This window comes from Aquarana catesbeiana, linkage group LG10, assembly GCF_042186555.1.
Source record: "Aquarana catesbeiana isolate 2022-GZ linkage group LG10, ASM4218655v1, whole genome shotgun sequence".
Classification (NCBI taxonomy): Eukaryota; Metazoa; Chordata; class Amphibia; order Anura; family Ranidae; genus Aquarana; species Aquarana catesbeiana.
This window is the reverse complement of record NC_133333.1, coordinates 4,072,636-4,094,866: the sequence shown is the minus strand read 5'-3', so window position 1 is coordinate 4,094,866 and position 22,231 is coordinate 4,072,636. Positions and strand designations below refer to the sequence as shown.

At 53.5% G+C, this 22,231-nt stretch overlaps 1 protein-coding gene across 1 annotated transcript in view; it reads left to right on the top strand.

Moving 5' to 3' along the window:
• The first annotated feature begins 3,532 nt into the window (after window positions 1-3,532).
• ANO7 (anoctamin 7) overlaps window positions 3,533-22,231 on the top strand; it is a 61,740-nt gene continuing 43,041 nt past the window's right edge. Inside the window, exon 1 of the mRNA XM_073601500.1 lies at window positions 3,533-3,632. The gene's annotated coding sequence lies outside the window, so the exon portion shown is untranslated. The remainder of the gene's footprint in view (window positions 3,633-22,231) is intronic.

Genomic DNA, 22,231 nt, shown 5'->3' with positions numbered 1-22,231 from the left:
AATACCAGTCCAATACTGTGCCCGTCCCAGTACAATACCAGTCCAACACTGTGCCCGTCCCAGTACAATACCAGTCCAACACTGTGCCCGTCCCAGTACAATACCAGTCCAACACTGTGCCCGTCCCAGTACAATACCAGTCCAACACTGTGCCCGTCCCAGTACAATACCAGTCCAATACTGTGCCTGTCCCAGTACAATACCAGTCCAACACTGTGCCCGTCCCAGTACAATACCAGTCCAACACTGTGCCCGTCCCAGTACAATACCAGTCCAACACTGTGCCCGTCCCAGTACAATACCAGTCCAACACTGTGCCTGTTCCAGTACAATACCAGTCCAACACTGTGCCCGTTCCAGTACAATACCAGTCCAACACTGTGCCTGTTCCAGTACAATACCAGTCCAACACTGTGCCTGTTCCAGTACAATACCAGTCCAACACTGTGCCCGTTCCAGTACAATACCAGTCCAACACTGTGCCCGTCCCAGTAAAATACCAGTCCAACACTGTGCCCTTCCCAATACAATACCAGTCCAACACTGTGCCCGTCCCAGTACAATACCAGTCCAACACTGTGCCTGTCCCAGTAAAATACCAGTCCAACACTGGGCCAGTCCCAGTTCAATACTGTGCCCGTCCCAGTACAATACCAGTCCAACACTGTGCCCGTCTTAGGACAATACCAGTCCAACACTGTGCCCGTCCCAGTACAATACCGGTCCAACACTGTGCCTGTCCCAGTAAAATACCAGTCCAACACTGGGCCAGTCCCAGTTCAATACTGTGCCCGTCCCAGTACAATACCAGTCCAACACTGTGCCCGTCCCAGTACAATACCAGTCCAACACTGTGCCCGTCCCAGTACAATACCAGTCCAACACTGTGCCCGTCCCAGTACAATACCAGTCCAACACTGTGCCCGTCCCAGTACAATACCAGTCCAACACTGTGCCTGTCCCAGTAAAATACCAGTCCAACACTGTGCCCGTCCCAGTCCAATACTGTGCCAATACCAGTCCAATACTGTGCCCGTCCCAGTCCAATACCAGTCCAACACTGTGCTTGTCCCAGTAAAATACCAGTCCAATACTGTACCAGTCCCAGTCCAACACTGTGTCTGTCCCAGTAAAATACCAGTCCAACACTGGGCCAGTCCCAGTTCAATACTGTGCCCGTCCCAGTACAATACCAGTCCAACACTGTGCCCGTCTTAGGACAATACCAGTCCAACACTGTGCCCGTCCCAGTACAATACCGGTCCAACACTGTGCCTGTCCCAGTAAAATACCAGTCCAACACTGGGCCAGTCCCAGTTCAATACTGTGCCCGTCCCAGTACAATACCAGTCCAACACTGTGCCCGTCCCAGTACAATACCAGTCCAACACTGTGCCCGTCCCAGTACAATACCAGTCCAACACTGTGCCCGTCCCAGTACAATACCAGTCCAACACTGTGCCTGTCCCAGTAAAATACCAGTCCAACACTGTGCCCGTCCCAGTCCAATACTGTGCCAATACCAGTCCAATACTGTGCCCGTCCCAGTCCAATACCAGTCCAACACTGTGCTTGTCCCAGTAAAATACCAGTCCAATACTGTACCAGTCCCAGTCCAACACTGTGCCTGTCCCAGTACAATACCAGTCCAACACTGTGCCTGTCCCAGTCCAATACTGTGCCCATGCCAGTAAAATACCAGTCCAACACTGTGCCCGCCCCAGTACAATACCAGTCCAACACTGTGCCTGTCCCAGTCCAATACTGTGCCCATGCCAGTAAAATACCAGTCCAACACTGTGCCTGTCCCAGTACAATACCAGTCCAACACTGTGCCAATCCCAGTCCAATACTGTGCCCGTGCCAGTCCAATACTGTGCCCATGGCAGTCCAACACTGTGCCTGTCCCAGTCCAATACCAGTCCAACACTGTGCCCATCCCAGTCCAATACTGTGCCTGTCCCAGAACAATACCAGTCCAACACTGTGCCAGTCCCAGTCCAATACTGTGCCTGTCCCAGAACAATACCAGTCCAACACTGTGCCAGTCCCAGTCCAATACTGTGCCCGTGCCAGTCCAATACCAGTCCAACACTGTGCCCATTCCAGTCCAATACTGTGCCCGTGCCAGTCCAACACTGTGCCCGTGCCAGTCCAAAATGTGCCCGCACCAGTACAATACCAGTCCAACACTGTGCCAATCCTAGTCCAATACTGTGCCCGTGCCAGTCCAACACTGTGCCTGTCCCAGTCCAATACCAGTCCAACACTGTGCCCGCCTCAATCCAATACTGTACCCATCCCAGTCCAATACTGTGCCCGTCCCAGTCCAATACCAGTCCACCAAGTGCCCGTCCCAGAACAATACCAGTCCAACACTGTGCCAGTCCCAGTCCAATACTGTGCCCATCCCAGTCCAATACCAGTCCAACACTGTGCCCGTTCCAGTCCAACACTGTGCTTGTCCCAGTAAAATGCCAGTCCAACACTGTGCCCATGCCAGTCCAACACTGTGCCTGTCCCAGTACAATACCAGTCCAACACTGTGCCAGTCCCAGTCCAATACTGTGCCCATGCCAGTCCAACACTGTGCCTGTCCCAGTAAAATACCAGGCCAACACTGTGCCCGTCCCAGTACAATACCAGTCCAACACTGTGCCCGTCCCAGTACAATACCAGTCCAACACTGTGCCCGTCCCAGTACAATACCAGTCCAACACTGTGCCCGTCCCAGTACAATACCAGTCCAACACTGTGCCCGTCCCAGTACAATACCAGTCCAACACTGTGCCCGTCCCAGTACAATACCAGTCCAACACTGTGCCCGTCCCAGTACAATACCAGTCCAACACTGTGCCCGTCTTAGGACAATACCAGTCCAACACTGTGCCCGTCCCAGTACAATACCAGTCCAATACTGTGCCCGTCCCAGTACAATACCAGTCCAACACTGGGCCAGTCCCAGTTCAATACTGTGCCCGTCCCAGTACAATACCGGTCCAACACTGTGCCTGTCCCAGTAAAATACCAGTCCAACACTGTGCCCGTCCCAGTACAATACCAGTCCAACACTGGGCCAGTCCCAGTTCAACACTGTGCCCGTCCCAGTACAATACCAGTCCAACACTGTGCCTGTCCCAGTCCAATACCAGTCCAATACTGTGCCCGCCCCAGTACAATACCAGTCCAATACTGTGCCCATGGCAGTCCAACACTGTGCCCGTCTCAATCCAATACTGTGCCCGTCAAAGTATAATACCAGTCCAACACTGTGCCAGTCAAAGTCCAACACTGTGCCCGTCCGAGTCCAATACCAGTAAATTACCGTGCCTGTCCCAGTACAATACTTTGGGGTGGAATGCTGTGGGGGAGGGGGGAGGCTGAGTACCTTCCACATTATCATATCCCATGAAACCCCCCCCCCCCCCATACACTGTGCGGTGTCACCCGGAGAGGAAGTCCCGCGAATGTCTCTCACCTGTCTCCATTCCTCCCTCATCTCTGCAGAGATCAGAGCGCGGGGGATGCCGGGAGAGGAAATCTCCGCCCCCCAACATGACGTCACCGGAGAAGATACAAAGTGTCCGGAGAGAGAAGAGAAGAGAGAGAGAGAGAGGAGGAGCTTATTATATGTGAGTCCGCGAGAGCGACCCCTACTGTCCTCCTCCTCATCATCTCCTCCTCCTCCTCATCATCACCCCTACTGTCCTCCTCCTCCTCCTCATCATCATCACCCCTACTGTCCTCCTCCTCATCATCCTCCTCCTCCTCCTCATCATCACCCCTACTGTCCTCCTCCTCCTCCTCATCATCATCACCCCTACTGTCCTCCTCCTCATCATCATCCTCCTCCTCCTCCTCATCATCACCCCTACTGTCCTCCTCCTCATCATCATCACCCCTACTGTCCTCCTCCTCCTCCTCATCATCATCACCCCTACTGTCCTCCTCCTCCTCATCATCACCCCTACTGTCCTCCTCCTCATCATCATCCTCCTCCTCATCATCATCCCTACAGTCCTCATCATCATCATCATCACCCCTACTGTCCTCCTCCTCCTCCTCATCATCATCCCTACAGTCCTCATCATCATCATCATCACCCCTACTGTCCTCCTCCTCCTCATCATCACCCCTACTGTCCTCCTCCTCCTCATCATCCTCCTCCTCATCATCATCCCTACAGTCCTCATCATCATCATCATCACCCCTACTGTCCTCCTCCTCCTTCTCATCATCATCATCACCACCCCTACTGTCCTCATCACCATCATCACCCCTACTACACTCCCATCATTCCCTCCTTTGTACTCCTATCATCTCCTCCTCTGTACTCCCATCATCCCCTCCTCTGTACTCCCATCATCCCCTCCTCTGTACTCCCATCATCCCCTCCTCTGTACTCCCATCATCTCCTCCTCTTTACTCCCATCATCTCCTTCCCTGTACTCCCATCATCTCCTTCCCTGTACTCCCATCATACCCTCCCCTGTACTCCCATCATCTCCTCCTCTGTACTCCCATCATCTCCTCCTCTGTACTCCCATCATCTCCTCCTCTGTACTCCCATCATCTCCTCCTCTGTACTCCCATCATCTTCTCCTCTGTACTCCCATCATCTCCTCCCCTGTACTCCCATCATCTCATCCCCTGTACTCCCATCATCTCCTCCTCTGTACTCCCATCATCTCCTCCTCTGTACTCCCATCATCTCCTCCTCTGTACTCCCATCATCTCCTCCCCTGTACTCCCATCATCCCCTCCTCTGTACTCCCATCATCTCCTCCCCTGTACTCCCATCATCCCCTCCTCTGTACTCCCATCATCTCCTCCTCTGTACTCACATCATCTCCTCCCCTGTACTCCCATCATCTCCTCCCCTATACTCCCATCATCTCCTCCTCTGTACTCCCATCATCTCCTCCTCTGTACTCCCATCATCCCCTCCTCTGTACTCCCATCATCTCCTCCTCTGTACTTCCATCATCTCCTCCTCTTTACTCCCATCATCTCCTTCCCTGTACTCCCATCATCTCCTTCCCTGTACTCCCATCATACCCTCCCCTGTACTCCCATCATCTCCTCCTCTGTACTCCCATCATCTTCTCCTCTGTACTCCCATCATGTCCTCCCCTGTACTCCCATCATCTCATCCCCTGTACTCCCATCATCTCCTCCTCTGTACTCCCATCATCCCCTCCTCTGTACTCCCATCATCTCCTCCTCTGTACTCCCATCATCTCCTCCTCTTTACTCCCATCATCTCCTTCCCTGTACTCCCATCATCTCCTTCCCTGTACTCCCATCATACCCTCCCCTGTACTCCCATCATCTCCTGTACTCCCATCATACCCTCCCCTGTACTCCCATCATCTCCCATCATCTCCTCCTCTGTACTCCCATCATCTCCTTCCCTGTACTCCCATCATCTCCTTCCCTGTACTCCCATCATCTCCTTCCCTGTACTCCCATCATACCCTCCCCTGTACTCCCATCATCTCCTCCTCTGTACTCCCATCATCTCCTCCTCTGTACTCCCATCATCTTCTCCTCTGTACTCCCATCATGTCCTCCCCTGTACTCCCATCATCTCATCCCCTGTACTCCCATCATCTCCTCCTCTGTACTCCCATCATCTCCTCCTCTGTACTCCCATCATCTCCTCCTCTTTACTCCCATCATCTCCTTCCCTGTACTCCCATCATCTCCTTCCCTGTACTCCCATCATACCCTCCCCTGTACTCCCATCATCTCCTCCTCTGTACTCCCATCATCCCCTCCTCTGTACTCCCATCATCTCCTCCTCTGTACTCCCATCATCTCCTCCCCTGTACTCCCATCATCCCCTCCTCTGTACTCCCATCATCTCCTCCTCTGTACTCCCATCATCTCCTCCTCTGTACTCCCATCATCTCCTCCTCTGTACTCCCATCATCTCCTCCTCTGTACTCCCATCATCTCCTCCTCTGTTCTCCCATCATCCCCTCCTCTGTACTCCCATCATCTCCTCCTCTGTTCTCCCATCATCCCCTCCTCTGTACTCCCATCATCTCCTCCTCTGTACTCCCATCATCCCCTCCTCTGTACTCCCATCATCTCCTCCCCTGCTCTCCCATCATCTCCTCCCCTGCACTCCCATCATCTCCTCCTCTGTACTCCCATCATCTCCTCCCCTGTACTCCCATTATCTCCTCCCCTGTACTCCCATCATCTCCTCCCCTATACTCCCATCATCTCCTCCTCTGTACTCCCATCATCTCCTCCTCTGTACTCCCATCATCCCCTCCTCTGTACTCCCATCATCTCCTCCTCTGTACTTCCATCATCTCCTCCTCTTTACTCCCATCATCTCCTTCCCTGTACTCCCATCATCTCCTTCCCTGTACTCCCATCATACCCTCCCCTGTACTCCCATCATCTCCTCCTCTGTACTCCCATCATCTTCTCCTCTGTACTCCCATCATGTCCTCCCCTGTACTCCCATCATCTCATCCCCTGTACTCCCATCATCTCCTCCTCTGTACTCCCATCATCCCCTCCTCTGTACTCCCATCATCTCCTCCTCTGTACTCCCATCATCTCCTCCTCTTTACTCCCATCATCTCCTTCCCTGTACTCCCATCATCTCCTTCCCTGTACTCCCATCATACCCTCCCCTGTACTCCCATCATCTCCTGTACTCCCATCATACCCTCCCCTGTACTCCCATCATCTCCCATCATCTCCTCCTCTGTACTCCCATCATCTCCTTCCCTGTACTCCCATCATCTCCTTCCCTGTACTCCCATCATCTCCTTCCCTGTACTCCCATCATACCCTCCCCTGTACTCCCATCATCTCCTCCTCTGTACTCCCATCATCTCCTCCTCTGTACTCCCATCATCTTCTCCTCTGTACTCCCATCATGTCCTCCCCTGTACTCCCATCATCTCATCCCCTGTACTCCCATCATCTCCTCCTCTGTACTCCCATCATCTCCTCCTCTGTACTCCCATCATCTCCTCCTCTTTACTCCCATCATCTCCTTCCCTGTACTCCCATCATCTCCTTCCCTGTACTCCCATCATACCCTCCCCTGTACTCCCATCATCTCCTCCTCTGTACTCCCATCATCCCCTCCTCTGTACTCCCATCATCTCCTCCTCTGTACTCCCATCATCTCCTCCCCTGTACTCCCATCATCCCCTCCTCTGTACTCCCATCATCTCCTCCTCTGTACTCCCATCATCTCCTCCTCTGTACTCCCATCATCTCCTCCTCTGTACTCCCATCATCTCCTCCTCTGTACTCCCATCATCTCCTCCTCTGTACTCCCATCATCTCCTCCTCTGTTCTCCCATCATCCCCTCCTCTGTACTCCCATCATCTCCTCCTCTGTTCTCCCATCATCCCCTCCTCTGTACTCCCATCATCTCCTCCTCTGTACTCCCATCATCCCCTCCTCTGTACTCCCATCATCTCCTCCCCTGCTCTCCCATCATCTCCTCCCCTGCACTCCCATCATCTCCTCCTCTGTACTCCCATCATCTCCTCCCCTGTACTCCCATTATCTCCTCCCCTGTACTCCCATCATCTCCTTCTCTGTACTCCCATCATCTCCTCCTCTGTACTCCCATCATCTCCTCCTCTGTTCTCCCATCATCTCCTCCTCTGTACTCCCATCATCTCCTCCTCTGTACTCCCATCATCTCCTCCTCTGTACTCCCATCATCTCCTTCCCTGTACTCCCATCATCTCCTTCCCTGTACTCCCATCATCTCCTCCCCTGTACTCCCATCATCCCCTCCTCTGTACTCCCATCATCTCCTCCTCTGTACTCCCATCATCTCTTCCCCTGTACTCCCATCATCCCCTCCTCTGTACTCCCATCATCTCCTCCTCTGTACTCCCATCATCTCCTCCCCTGTACTCCCATCATCTCCTCCCCTGTACTCCCATCATCCCCTCCTCTGTACTCCCATCATCTCCTCCTCTGTACTCACATCATCTCCTCCCCTGTACTTCCATCATCTCCTCCTCTGTGCTCCCATCATCTCCTCCCCTGTACTCACATCATCTCCTCCCCTGTACTCCCATCATCTCCTCCTCTGTACTCCCATCATCTCCTCCTCTGTACTCCCATCATCTCCTCCTCTGTACTCCCATCATCTCCTCCTCTGTACTCCCATCATCTCCTCCTCTGTACTCTCATCATCTCCTCCTCTGTACTCCCATCATCTCCTCCTCTGTACTCCCATCATCTCCTCCTCTGTACTCCCATCATCTCCTCCTCTGTACTCCCATCATCTCCTCCTCTGTACTCTCATCATCTCCTCCTCTGTACTCCCATCATCTCCTCCTCTGTACTCCCATCATCCCCTCCTCTGTACTCCCATCATCTCCTCCTCTGTACTCCCATCATCTCCTCCTCTTTACTCCCATCATCTCCTTCCCTGTACTCCCATCATCTCCTTCCCTGTACTCCCATCATACCCTCCCCTGTACTCCCACCATCTCCTCCTCTGTACTCCCATCATCTCCTCCTCTGTACTCCCATCATCTTCTCCTCTGTACTCCCACCATCTCCTCCCCTGTACTCCCATCATCTCCTCCCCTGTACTCCCATCATCTCCTCCTCTGTACTCCCATCATCTCCTCCTCTTTACTCCCATCATCTCCTTCCCTGTACTCCCATCATCTCCTTCCCTGTACTCCCATCATACCCTCCCCTGTACTCCCACCATCTCCTCCTCTGTACTCCCATCATCTCCTCCTCTGTACTCCCATCATCTTCTCCTCTGTACTCCCACCATCTCCTCCCCTGTACTCCCATCATCTCCTCCCCTGTACTCCCATCATCTCTTCCTCTGTACTCCCATCATCCCCTCCTCTGTACTCCCATCATCTCCTCCTCTGTACTCCCATCATCGCCTCCCCTGTACTCCCACCATCCCCTCCCCTGTACTCCCATCATCCCCTCCTCTGTACTCCCATCATCTCCTCCTCTGTACTCCCATCATCTCCTCCCCTGTACTCCTATCATCTTCTCCTCTGTACTCCCATCATCTCCTCCCCTGTACTTCCATCATCTCCTCCCCTATACTCCCATCATCTCCTCCTCTGTAGTCCCATCATCCCCTCCTCTGTACTCCCATTATCTCCTCCTCTGTACTCCCATCATCCCCTCCTCTGTACTCCCATCATCTCCTCCTCTGTACTCCCATCATCTCCTCCTCTGTACTCCCATCATCTCCTCCCCTGTACTCCCATCATCTCCTTCTCTGTACTCCCATCATCTCCTCCTCTGTACTCCCATCATCCCCTCCTCTGTACTCCCATCATCCCCTCCTCTGTACTCCCATCATCTCCTCCTCTGTACTCCCATCATCTCCTCCTCTGTACTCCCATCATCTCCTCCCCTGTACTCCCATCATCTCCTTCTCTGTACTCCCATCATCCCCTCCTCTGTACTCCCATCATCCCCTCCTCTGTACTCCCATCATCCCCTCCTCTGTACTCCCATCATCTCCTCCTCTGTACTCCCATCATCTCCTCCTCTGTACTCCCATCATCTCCTCCTCTGTACTCCCATCATCTCCTCCTCTGTACTCCCATCATCTCCTCCTCTGTACTCCCATCATCCCCTCCTCTGTACTCCCATCATCTCCTCCTCTGTACTCCCATCATCTCCTCCTCTGTACTCCCATCATCTCCTCCTCTGTACTCCCATCATCCCCTCCTCTGTACTCCCATCATCCCCTCCTCTGTACTCCCATCATCTCCTCCTCTGTACTCCCATCATCTCCTCCCCTGTACTCCCATCATCTCCTCCCCTGTACTCACATCATCTCCTCCTCTGTACTCCCATCATCTCCTCCTCTGTACTCCCATCATCTCCTCCCCTGTACTCACATCATCTCCTCCCCTGTACTCCCATCATCTCCTCCTCTGTACTCCCATCATCTCCTCCTCTGTGCTCACATCATCTCCTACCCTGTGCTCCCATCATCCCCTCCTCTGTACTCCCATCATCTCCTCCTCTGTACTCCCATCATCTCCTCCTCTGTACTCCCATCATCTCCTCCTCTGTTCTCCCATCATCTCCTCCTCTGTACTCCCATCATCCCCTCCTCTGTACTCCCATCATCTCCTCCTCTGTACTCCCATCATCTCCTCCTCTTTACTCCCATCATCTCCACCCCTGTACTCCCATCATCTCCACCCCTGTACTCCCATCATCTCCTCCTCTGTACTCCCATCATCTCCTCCTCTGTACTCCCATCATCTCCTCCTCTGTACTCCCATCATCTCCTCCTCTGTACTCTCATCATCTCCTCCTCTGTACTCCCATCATCTCCTCCCCTGTACTCCCATCATCTCCTCCTCTGTACTCCCATCATCTCCACCCCTGTACTCCCATCATCTCCTCCTCTGTACTCCCATCATCTCCTCCCCTGTACTCTTATCATCTCCTCCCCTGTACTCTCATCATCTCCTCCTCATACCCCATCATCTCCTCCTCATACCCCATCATCTCCTCCTCTGTACTCCCATCATCCCCTCCTCTGTACTCCCATCATCTCCTCCCCTGTACTCCCATCATCTCCTCCTCTGTACTCCCATCATCTCCACCCCTGTACTCCCATCATGTCCTCCTCTGTACTCTCATCATCTCCTCCTCATACCCCATCATCTCCTCCCCTGTACTCTCATCATCTCCTCCTCATACCCCATCATCTCCTCCTCATACCCCATCATCTCCTCCTCATACCCCATCATCTTCTCCTATAGGAGAATGGGAGGGCGGAGCAACCATTTCCCACATATCAGCCGCTCCCTCCAGATACAGATGGATGAGATTTACTAAAACTGGAGCACTTAGAATCTGGTGCAGCTGTACATGGGAGCCAATCGGCTTCTAACTTCAGCTTCTTCTATTAAACTTTGATAATAAGCCCCCATTCACATCGGAGCGACTTGACCATGCCATGCTGGCAACGGCCCAAGCGGTGCAATGCCGACTTTTTCCGATTCCCAAAAGTAGTTCCTGCACTACCTTTGGCTACTTTGGGGGGCGATTTCAATAGATATCTGTGCATGAAAACGCAACTGCTATCTGTCAAATCGCTCCCGGGATGCGGGTTTGAAATTGTGCGAGTTCAGCTGACACCGCCTTCAGTGTGAATGGGGGATGAAACCTGGAAGCTGATTGGTTTCTATACAAAGCTGCACCAGATTCTGAGAGCTCCAGTTTTCTGCCCCCTTCACACTTGTGCAACTTGCTTGGACCCCAAAGTTGCATGACAAGTCGCACCCCATGTTTTCCAATGAGTACCGTTCATATCTGTGTGACTTAAAGTCGCAGCGACGTTATAGTAATTCCTGCACTACTTTTGGCCCGACTTTAATGCGACATCAGCGCCATAGACTTCAATGCAAACCCTCAAGAAATGCATGTATATCGCACCTGAATGATATACATGGGACGTGTTCACACATCATTCAGGTTTGTAGAGCACCCACGGTCACATGGTCAAAGATAAAGTTGCATTTGTCCAAAGTCGCAGAAAATGGAAATCGCGCAATTTTGAAGTCACACAAGTGTGAATGGAGCCTTAGTAAATCTCCCCCCAGAAGTGATCAGCAGGGATGGTGGGAACCCCTCATCACAGACTCGGGTATCTCATTGAAAGATCTGTCTCTCCCGCATCCACCAAACACTGAAATCTCAGTTCTGGGTGTGGGCCCGCCGCCGGCCTCCATGACCATATCAGAGAATAGCAGACCCCCTCCCTACATACCTGCGCTCTGATTGGCTCCCATGGCGTCAGACACATCAGCCTGCGCTCAGTAATGTGAAATCCGGGTCACACTCGGTATTTATATATTTTCAGGAGGGGACTTCCTCTATTGCACAGCCCGGGACAGGCGGCCAATCACAGCTCAGCACATTGTGTTGTCACATGACAACCTCACGGTGGAGTTTTGGAGGAAATAACTGTGTCAAAATCTTTCAGAGGAACCCGGCGATTGTTCTGTTAATTTTTTATTTACATTGGACGGGAATGGCAGAGAATGACCTTGTACAGAATAAGAAACGCTGCGATTTTACTGATCTGAACACAGGTGCATTGTGGTCTATGGAGTACGCAGACACATAACGATCGGTAATTCAGCGACAAGTTCAGAGCCGGAAACAGAAATGATTTGCCTGTTGCTCTGGGAGATTGAGTCAGCCGGACCAATCAGTGACTGGCGTTAGCCTGCTCTGACCGGACCAATTGGTGACCGGCACCAGCCTGCTCTGACCGGACCAATCAGTGACTGGCATCGGCCTGCTCTGAGTAGACCAATCGGTGACCGGCGTCAGCCTGCTCTGACCAGACCAATCATTGACCAGCGTTAGCCTGCTCTGACCGGACCAATCAGTGACTGGCGTCAGCCTGCTCTGACCAGACCAATCAGTGACCAGCGCTAGCCTGCTCTGACCAGACCAATTGGTGACCGGCACCAGCCTGCTCTGACCGGACCAATCAGTGACTGGCATCAGCCTGCTCTGCCCAGACCAATTGGTGACCAGCATCAGCCTGCTCTGACCAGACCAATCAGTGACTGGCATCGGCCTGCTCTGACCGGACCAATCAGTGACTGGCATCAGCCTGCTCTGCCCGGACCAACTGGTGACCAGCATCAGCCTGCTCTGACCGGACCAATCAGTGACCAGCATCAGCCTGCTCTGACCTGACCAATCAGTGACTGGCGTCAGCCTGCTCTGACCAGACCAATCAGTGACTGGCGTCAGCCTGCTCTGACCAGACCAATCAGTGACTGGCGTCAGCCTGCTCTGACCGGACCAATCAATGACCGGCATCAGCCTGCTCTGACCAGACCAATCAGTGACTGGTGTCAGCCTGCTCTGACCGGATCAATCAGTGACTGGCACCAGCCTGCTCTGACCGGACCAATCAGTGACTGGCGTCAGCCTGCTCTGACCGGACCAATTAGTGACTGGCGTCAGCCTGCTCTGACCAGACCAATCAGTGACTGGCGTCAGCCTGCTCTGACCGGATCAATCAGTGACTGGCGTCAGCCTGCTCTGGCCGGACCAATTGGTGACCGGCGCCAGCCTGCTCTGACCGGACCAATCAGTGACTGGCGTCAGCCTACTCTGACTGGACCAATCAGTGACCAGCGTCAGCCTGCTCTGACCAGACCAATTGGTGACTGGTGCCAGCCTGCTCTGACCGGACCAATCAGTGACTGGCGTCAGCCTGCTCTCACCAGACCAATCAGTGACCAGCGTTAGCCTGCTCTGACCAGACCAATTGGTGACCAGCACCAGCCTGCTCTGACCGGACCAATCAGTGACTGGCGTCAGCCTGCTCTGACCAGACCAATCAGTGACCGGCGTCAGCCTTCTCTGACCAGACCAATTGGTGACTGGCGCCAGCCTGCTCTGACTGGACCAATCAGTGACTGGCATCGGCCTGCTCTGAGTAGACCAATCGGTGACCGGCGTCAGCCTGCTCTGACCAGACCAATCAATGACCAGCGTTAGCCTGCTCTGACCGGACCAATCAGTGGCCGGCGTCAGCCTGCTCTGACCAGACTAATCAGTGACCAGCGTTAGCCTGCTCTGACCAGACCAATTGGGGACCGGCACCAGCCTGCTCTGACTGGACCAATCAGTGACTGGCGTCAGCCTGCTCTGACCAGACCAATCAGTGACTGGCGTCGGCCTGCTCTGACCAGACTAATCAGTGACCGGCGTCAGCCTGCTCTGACCAGACCAACCAGTGACTGGCGTTAGCCTGCTGTGACCAGGCCAATGAGTGACTGGTGTCAACCTGCTCTGACCAAACCAATCGGTGACCGGCGTCAGCCTGCTCTGACCAGACCAATCAGTGACCGGCGTCAGCCTGCTCTGACCAGACCAACCAGTGACTGGCGTTAGCCTGCTGTGACCAGGCCAATCAGTGACTAGCATCACCCTGCTTTGATGAGACCAATCAGTGACTAGCCCCAGCCTGTTCTGACCAGACCAATCGGTGACCAGCGTCAGTCTGCTCTGACCGGACCAATCAATGACTGGCGTCGGCCTGCTCTGACCGGACCAATCAGTGACTGGCATCAGCCTGCTCTGCCCGGACCAATTGGTGACCAGCATCAGCCTGCTCTGACTAGACCAATCAGTGACTGGCGTCGGCCTGCCCTGACCGGACCAATCAGTGACTGGCATCAGCCTGCTCTGCCCGGACCAATTGGTGACCAGCATCAGCCTGCTCTGACCGGATCAATCAGTGACCAGCATCAGCCTGCTCTGACCGGACCAATCAGTGACTGGCGTCAGCCTGCTCTGACCAGACCAATTGGTGACCAGCACCAGCCTGCTCTGTCCGGCCCAATCAGTGACTGGCGTCAGCCTGCTCTGGCCAGACCAATTGGTGACCGGCACCAGCCTGGTCTGACCGGACCAATCGGTGACTGGCGTCAGCCTGCTCTGACCAGACCAATCAGTGACCGGCATCAGCCTGCTCTGACCGGACCAATCAGTGACCGGCGTTAGCCTGCTCTGACCAGACCAATCAGTGACTGGCGTCAGCCTGCTCTGACCGGACCAATCAGTGACTGGCGTCAACCTGCTCTGACCAAACCAATCAGTGACCGGCGTCAGCCTGCTCTGACCAGACCAATCGGTGACCGGCGTCAGCCTGCTCTGACCAGACCAATGAGTGACTGGTGTCAACCTGCTCTGACCAAACCAATCGGTGACCGGCGTCAGCCTGCTCTGACCAGACCAATCAGTGAACGGCGTCAGCCTGCTCTGACCAGACCAATCAGTGAACGACGTCAGCCTGCTCTGACCAGACCAATCAGTGAACGGCGTCAGCCTGCTCTGACCAGACCAATCAGTGACCGGCGTCAGCCTGCTCTGACCAGACCAATCAGTGACTGGCGTTAGCCTGCTGTGACCAGGCCAATCAGTGACTAGCATCACCCTGCTTTGATGAGACCAATCAGTGACTAGCCCCAGCCTGTTCTGACCAGACCAATCGGTGACCGGCGTCAGTCTGCTCTAACCGGACCAATCAATGACTGGCGTCGGCCTGCTCTGACCGGACCAATCAGTGACTGGCATCAGCCTGCTCTGCCCGGACCAATTGGTGACCAGCATCAGCCTGCTCTGACCAGACCAATCAGTGACTGGCGTCGGCCTGCCCTGACCGGACCAATCAGTGACTGGCGTCGGCCTGCCCTGACCGGACCAATTGGTGACCAGCATCAGCCTGCTCTGACCGGACCAATCAGTGACCAGCATCAGCCTGCTCTGACCGCACCAATCAGTGACTGGCGTCAGCCTGCTCTGCCCGGACCAAACAGTGACTGGCGTCAGCCTGCTCTGACCAGACCAATTGGTGACCAGCACCAGCCTGGTCTGACCGGACCAATCGGTGACTGGCGTCAGCCTGCTCTGACCGGACCAATCAGTGACTGGCGTCAACCTGCTCTGACCAGACCAATCAGTGACCGGCGTCAGCCTGCTCTGACCAGACCAACCAGTGAACGGCGTCAGCCTGCTCTGACCAGACCAATCAGTGAACGGCGTCAGCCTGCTCTGACCAGACTAATCAGTGACCGGCGTCAGCCTGCTCTGACCAGACCAACCAGTGACTGGCGTTAGCCTGCTGTGACCAGGCCAATCAGTGACTAGCATCACCCTGCTTTGATGAGACCAATCAGTGACTAGCCCCAGCCTGTTCTGACCAGACCAATCGGTGACCAGCGTCAGTCTGCTCTGACCGGACCAATCAATGACTGGCGTCGGCCTGCTCTGACCAGACCAATCAGTGACTGGCATCAGCCTGCTCTGCCCGGACCAATTGGTGACCAGCATCAGCCTGCTCTGACTAGACCAATCAGTGACTGGCGTCGGCCTGCCCTGACCGGACCAATCAGTGACTGGCATCAGCCTGCTCTGCCCGGACCAATTGGTGACCAGCATCAGCCTGCTCTGACCGGACCAATCAGTGACCAGCATCAGCCTGCTCTGACCGGACCAATCAGTGACTGGCGTCAGCCTGCTCTGCCCGGACCAATCAGTGACTGGCGTCAGCCTGCTCTGACCAGACCAATTGGTGACCAGCACCAGCCTGCTCTGACCGGACCAATCAGTAACTGGCGTCAGCCTGCTCTGGCCAGACCAATTGGTGACCGGCACCAGCCTGGTCTGACTGGACCAATCGGTGACTGGCGTCAGCCTGCTCTGACCGGACCAATCAGTGACTAGCGTCAGCCTGCTCTGACCAGACCAATCAGTGACTGGCATCAGCCTGCTCTGACCAGACCAATCAGTGACCGGCGTCAGCCTGCTCTGACCAGACCAATCAGTGACCGGTGTTAGCCTGCTCTGACCAGACCAATCAGTGACTGGCGTCAGCCTGCTCTGACCGGACCAATCAGTGACTGGCGTCAACCTGCTCTGACCAAACCAATCAGTGACCGGCGTCCGCCTGCTCTGACCAGACCAATCGGTGACCGGCGTCAGCCTGCTCTGACCAGACCAATCAGTGACTGGTGTCAACCTGCTCTGACCAAACCAATCGGTGACCGGCGTCAGCCTGCTCTGACCAGACCAATCAGTGAACGGCGTCAGCCTGCTCTGACCAGACCAATCAGTGAACGGCGTCAGCCTGCTCTGACCAGACCAATCAGTGACCGGCGTCAGCCTGCTCTGACCAGACCAATCAGTGACTGGCGTTAGCCTGCTGTGACCAGGCCAATCAGTGACTAGCATCACCCTGCTTTGATGAGACCAATCAGTGACTAGCCCCAGCCTGTTCTGACCAGACCAATCGGTGACCGGCGTCAGTCTGCTCTGACCGGACCAATCAATGACTGGCGTCAGCCTGCTCTGACCGGACCAATCAGTGACCAGAAGAGACCATAGTTTACAATCAGATTGTACAGAGATCTCCCTGTGTGGATCCGGACAAATCATAAATTTCGGTGGGGCTTGTATGAAAAGTGATTGTCCTGTGTGGGATCGGATTGTATGTGGGGGAGGGTGAGAGGTGCTGTCTTGTGTGTGTGGCCCGTTGGGGAGATTTCCCTTCACTTCCTGTCCCGGGGTCACAATGAGAAGAGAAGTCTCCATTGTGTGGGAGATTTGGTGTCCCCGATGGAGATTTCCTCTCCATTCCTCTTCTGGTGACAACTGGAATATGTCGGATTTTCTGTCTTGGTGACAAAATCTGGAGCTCACCCTCACTATACAATCCGATTGTACAATCCCCTTCAGATCTACCAAGAAATATATAATACAAGGGCGGCCTGACTGGATGGGATGAGACATCGATTGTATAGAGATTGCACGGTGTGGTGTGATCCACCCAGAAATATTGATTGGAAGACTGGCGGAGTATCGCCGATATCCCGGCAGCGCCGTACAGTTGCTCAACCGGTGGCCATGGAGAGGCGAAGACGAGTGTTTGCAGAGCGACGAGCGATCCTTCACTGAAGTGTTTGACAACAAATGTAAGATCGCTTCCCGAGTACTCAGAGGTACCTGACACGACCGTTTACCACAGGAGGGCGAGTACCTTTCACCCCGGGAGAAAAGTCCACCAAGAATTCACTGATTGGATGACATCCCGGGATCTCAGAGTATCAGAAACTACAGTGCCTGGAAAAAGTATTCATACCCCTTGACATTTCCCACATTTTCTCATGTTACACCCAAAAACGTAAATGTATTTCATTGGGATTTTATGTGATAGACCAACACAAAGTGAAGTGGAAGGAAAATGATAAATGGTACAAATAAATATGTGAAAAGTGTGTGTGGGGGGGGGGCATTTGTATTCAGCCCCCTTTACTCTGATACCCCCAACTAAAATCTATTGGAGCCAATTGCCTTCAGAAGTCACCTAATTAGTAAATAGAGTCCACCTGTGTGTCATTTAATCTCAGTATAAATACAGCTGTTCTGTGAAGCCCTCAGAGGTTTGTTAGAGAACCTTAGTGAACAAACAGCATCATGAAGGCCAAGGAACACACCAGACAGGTCAGGGATAAAGTTGTGGAGAAGTATAAAGCAGGGTTAGGTTATAAAAAAAATCTCCAAAGCTTTGAACATCTCACGGAGCTCTGTTCAATCCATCATCGGAAAATGGAAAGAGTATGGCACAACTGAAACCTACCAAGACATGGCCGTCCACCTAAACTGACCGGCCGGGCAAGGAGAGCATTCATCAGAGAAGAGCCAAGAGGTCCATGGTAACTCTGGAGGAGCTGCAGAGATCCACAGCTCAGGTGGGAGAATCTGTCCACAGGACAACTATTAGTCGTGTTCTCCACAAATCTGCCCTTTATGGAAGAGTGACAAGAAGAAAGACATTGGTGAAAGAAAGTCATAAGAAGTCCTGTTTGTAGTTTGTGAGAAGCCATGTGGAGGACACAGCAAACATGTGGAAGAAGGTGATCTGGTCAGAGGAGACCAAAATTCAACTTTATGGCCTAAAAGTAAAACACTATGTGTGGGGAAAACTAACACTGCACATCACCCTGAACACACCATCCCCACCGTGAAACATGGTGGTGGCAGCATCATGTGGTGGGGATGGTTTTCTTCAGCAGGGACAGGGAAGCTGGTCAGAGTTGATGAGAAGATGGATGGAGACAAATACAGGACAATCTTAGAAGAAAACCTGTTAGAGTCTGCAGAAGACTTGAGACCGGGGGGGAGGTTCACCTTCCAGCAGGACAACGACCCGAAACATCCAGCCAGAGCTACAATGGAATGGTTTAGATCAAAGCATATTCATGTGTTAGAATGGCCCAGTCACAGTCCAGACCTAAATCACATTGAGAATCTGTGGCAAGACTTGAAAATTGCTGTTCACAGATGCTCTCCATCCAATCTGACAGAGCTTGAGATATTTTACAAAGAAGAATGGGCAGAAATGTCCTCTCTAGATGTGCAAAGCTGGTAGAGACATCCCCAAAAAGACTTGTAGAGAAAGGGGGTTCTACAAAGTATTGACTCCGGGGGGCGCCATACAAATGCCCCTCCCCCCCCACACTTTTCACATATTTATTTGTATCATTTATCATTTTCCTTCCACTTCACAATTATGTGACACTTTGTGTTGGTCTATCACATAAAATCCCAATAAAATACATTTATGTTTTTGGTTGTAACATGAGGAAATGTGGGAAATTTCAAGGGGTATGAATACTTTTTCAAGGCACTGTATTTTTTTTCTTTAATAAAAGAACTGAAATGGCGCCACCTGGTGGCTGATTTTATGAACTCCAGGATAATAAAAAAAGAACAGCCCAGTCACCTTGTTGGAGAGATGATGATATATGATCGAGTCCTCCTGACTACATACAATATGTGAGCCCTGAAGAAGGGGGAGATCTCTGAGCCCCCGAAACACGTTGGCAGTTCTGTTTTCTTCTCTTTGACCAGTACCGCTATTAACAGATTTCTTCACTCTTCATTCCTTAGTGTGACGTTCTCATTGGACTTTTCATACCAGAAAACTGTCCTCTGAAGTCATATCTCAGGAAGTGTTTTATCTACACAACTCCTCCCCCCTATGTTATGGAGCTGAGAGGGGGAGGTGTTCTGTATGCCTGTCCTAGGGTGACAACTCTGCTCCTCCATAGATACAGTGGAGTGAGTCTTGTCACCCTTGGACAGGAAGTGTGTTACTGGCGGGGTCACAAGGTAAAAAAAAGGGGGTACAGTAGAGGGCCGGATCTAGCCTGTCTGATGTGGGGGTGCAGTAAAAAAATGTCAGGGGGCAGAAGGGAGGTCAGCAGGACATTGTACAGGGGTCAGCAGTTTGTAGGGCAGTGTACAGGGGTCAGCAGTTTGTAGGGCAGTGTACAGGGGGTCAGCAGTTTGTAGGGCAGTGTACAGGGGGTCAGCAGTTTGTAGAGCAGTGTACAGAGGTCAGCAGTTTGTAGGGCAGTGTACAGGGGGTCAGCAGTTTGTAGGGCAGTGTACAGAGGTCAGCAGTTTGTAGGGCAGTGTACAGAGGTCAGCAGTTTGTAGGGCAGTGTACGGGGGTCAGCAGTTTGTAGAGCAGTGTACAGGGGGTCAGCAGTTTGTAGGGCAGTGTACAGGGGTCAGCAGTTTGTAGGGCAGTGTACAGGGGGTCAGCAGTTTGTAGGGCAGTATACAGGGGGTCAGCAGTTTGTAGGGCAGTGTACAGGGGTCAGCAGTTTGTAGGGCAGTGTACAGGGGTCAGCAGTTTGTAGGGCAGTGTACAGGGGTCAGCAGTTTGTAGGGCAGTATACAGGGGTCAGCAGTTTGTAGGGCAGTGTACAGGGGGTCAGCAGTTTGTAGGGCAGTGTACAGGGGGTCAGCAGTTTGTAGGGCAGTATACAGGGGTCAGCAGTTTGTAGGGCAGTGTACAGGGGGTCAGCAGTTTGTAGGGCAGTATACAGGGGTCAGCAGTTTGTAGGGCAGTGTACAGGGGGTCAGCAGTTTGTAGGGCAGTATACAGGGGGTCAGCAGTTTGTAGGGCAGTGTACAGGGGTCAGCAGTTTGTAGGGCAGTGTACAGGGGGTCAGCAGTTTGTAGGGCAGTGTACAGGGGGTCAGCAGTTTGTAGGGCAGTATACAGGGGTCAGCAGTTTGTAGGGCAGTGTACAGGGGGTCAGCAGTTTGTAGGGCAGTATACAGGGGGTCAGCAGTTTGTAGGGCAGTGTACAGGGGTCAGCAGTTTGTAGGGCAGTGTACAGGGGGTCAGCAGTTTGTAGGGCAGTGTACAGGGGGTCAGCAGTTTGTAGGGCAGTGTACAGGGGGTCAGCAGTTTGTAGGGCAGTGTACAGGGGGTCAGCAGTTTGTAGGGCATTGTACAGGGGTCATCAGGGCAAAAGATGAGAGGTCAGCAGGGGATTGTGTATGAATTGGTAGGGCAGTGTACAGGGGGCAGAGGACAGCAGTCACTGTGTCAGGCCCCAGGACAGGGATCACCTGTGGGGGGATCACCAGCGGCAGGGCTCCTTTCCCCTCCCTGCACTGCACATATCTGAGATTGCGTTCCTTTACACACAGCCACGATCTGCACAGTGTGTAACTGGCTGATATGTTGCAGTGCTGACCTGTGATCTTCCCTGATCAGAATGACAGCACAGCTCCAATAACCACCTAAACACTTTGCAGTTCGTGGCTGTGTGTAAAAAAAATGTGATCTCAGATATGTGCAGTGCAGGGAGGGGGGGGAGCTGTGTGTGGTGCAGGGAGGGGGGAGCTGTGTGTGGTGCAGGGAGGGGGGGGCTGTGTGTGGTGCAGGGAGGGGAGGGGGAGCTGTGTGTGGTGCAGGGAGGGGGGGGCTGTGTGTGGTGCAGGGAGGGGGGAGCTGTGTGTGGTGCAGGGAGGGGGGAGCTGTGTGTGGTGCAGGGAGGGGGAAGCTGTGTGCAGGGAGGGTAGAGGAGGAGGAGCTGTGTGCAGTGCAGGGAGGGGAGGGGGAGCTGTGTGCAGTGCAGGGAGGGGGAGCTGTGTGCAGTGCAGGGAGGGGAGGGGGAGCTGTGTGCACTACTGGGAAGGGGGGAGCTGTGTGCGCTGCTGGGCGGGGGGAGCTGTGTGCGCTGCTGGGGGGGGGGAGTGTGTGCGCTGCTGGGAGGAGGGGAGCTGGGAGCAGTGCAGGGAGGGGGGGGGGGCTGGGGGCAGTGCAGGGAGGGGAGAAGTTGCTCAGGAGGTGGCAAACCATCTGGAGTAGAGGGGGGGGGGGGTGGTCAGCGGGGATCTGGGGAGGGCGCGCGCAACTGAAACCCCCCTAGATCTGGCCATGATACAGTACAGGGTCACCAGAGCAGTGCAGCCAACAGCAGTGTTCCTGATCGTGGCTACACCAGTAGTGTCACCAGACTAGTGTAAGCTACCAACAATGTTCCTGATCACTGCCACACCAGTCCCCATGTCACCAGACCAGTGTTCCTGACCCATCTGCCTGTCCCGCTGACTATGTTCCTGTCAGACCCCAATCCCCACCATTCCCTGCAGACAACTCCATTCCTGGAACCACAGAACCCAGGCTGTTCCTTTCTTCAGTCTCCGGTACTTCCTGAGGGGTGGCCATGTACCAGTAGGCCAGGCTTGCTTGGTTTATAGGAACGGGGACTCTATAGGTGACCCCATACTGAGCTCTATTCCCTGATCACTCGTATGGAGGCGCCCATTACTGTATATTGATTGCCATACAATTGGTTCCACTCTCCAGTCCATACATACAGAA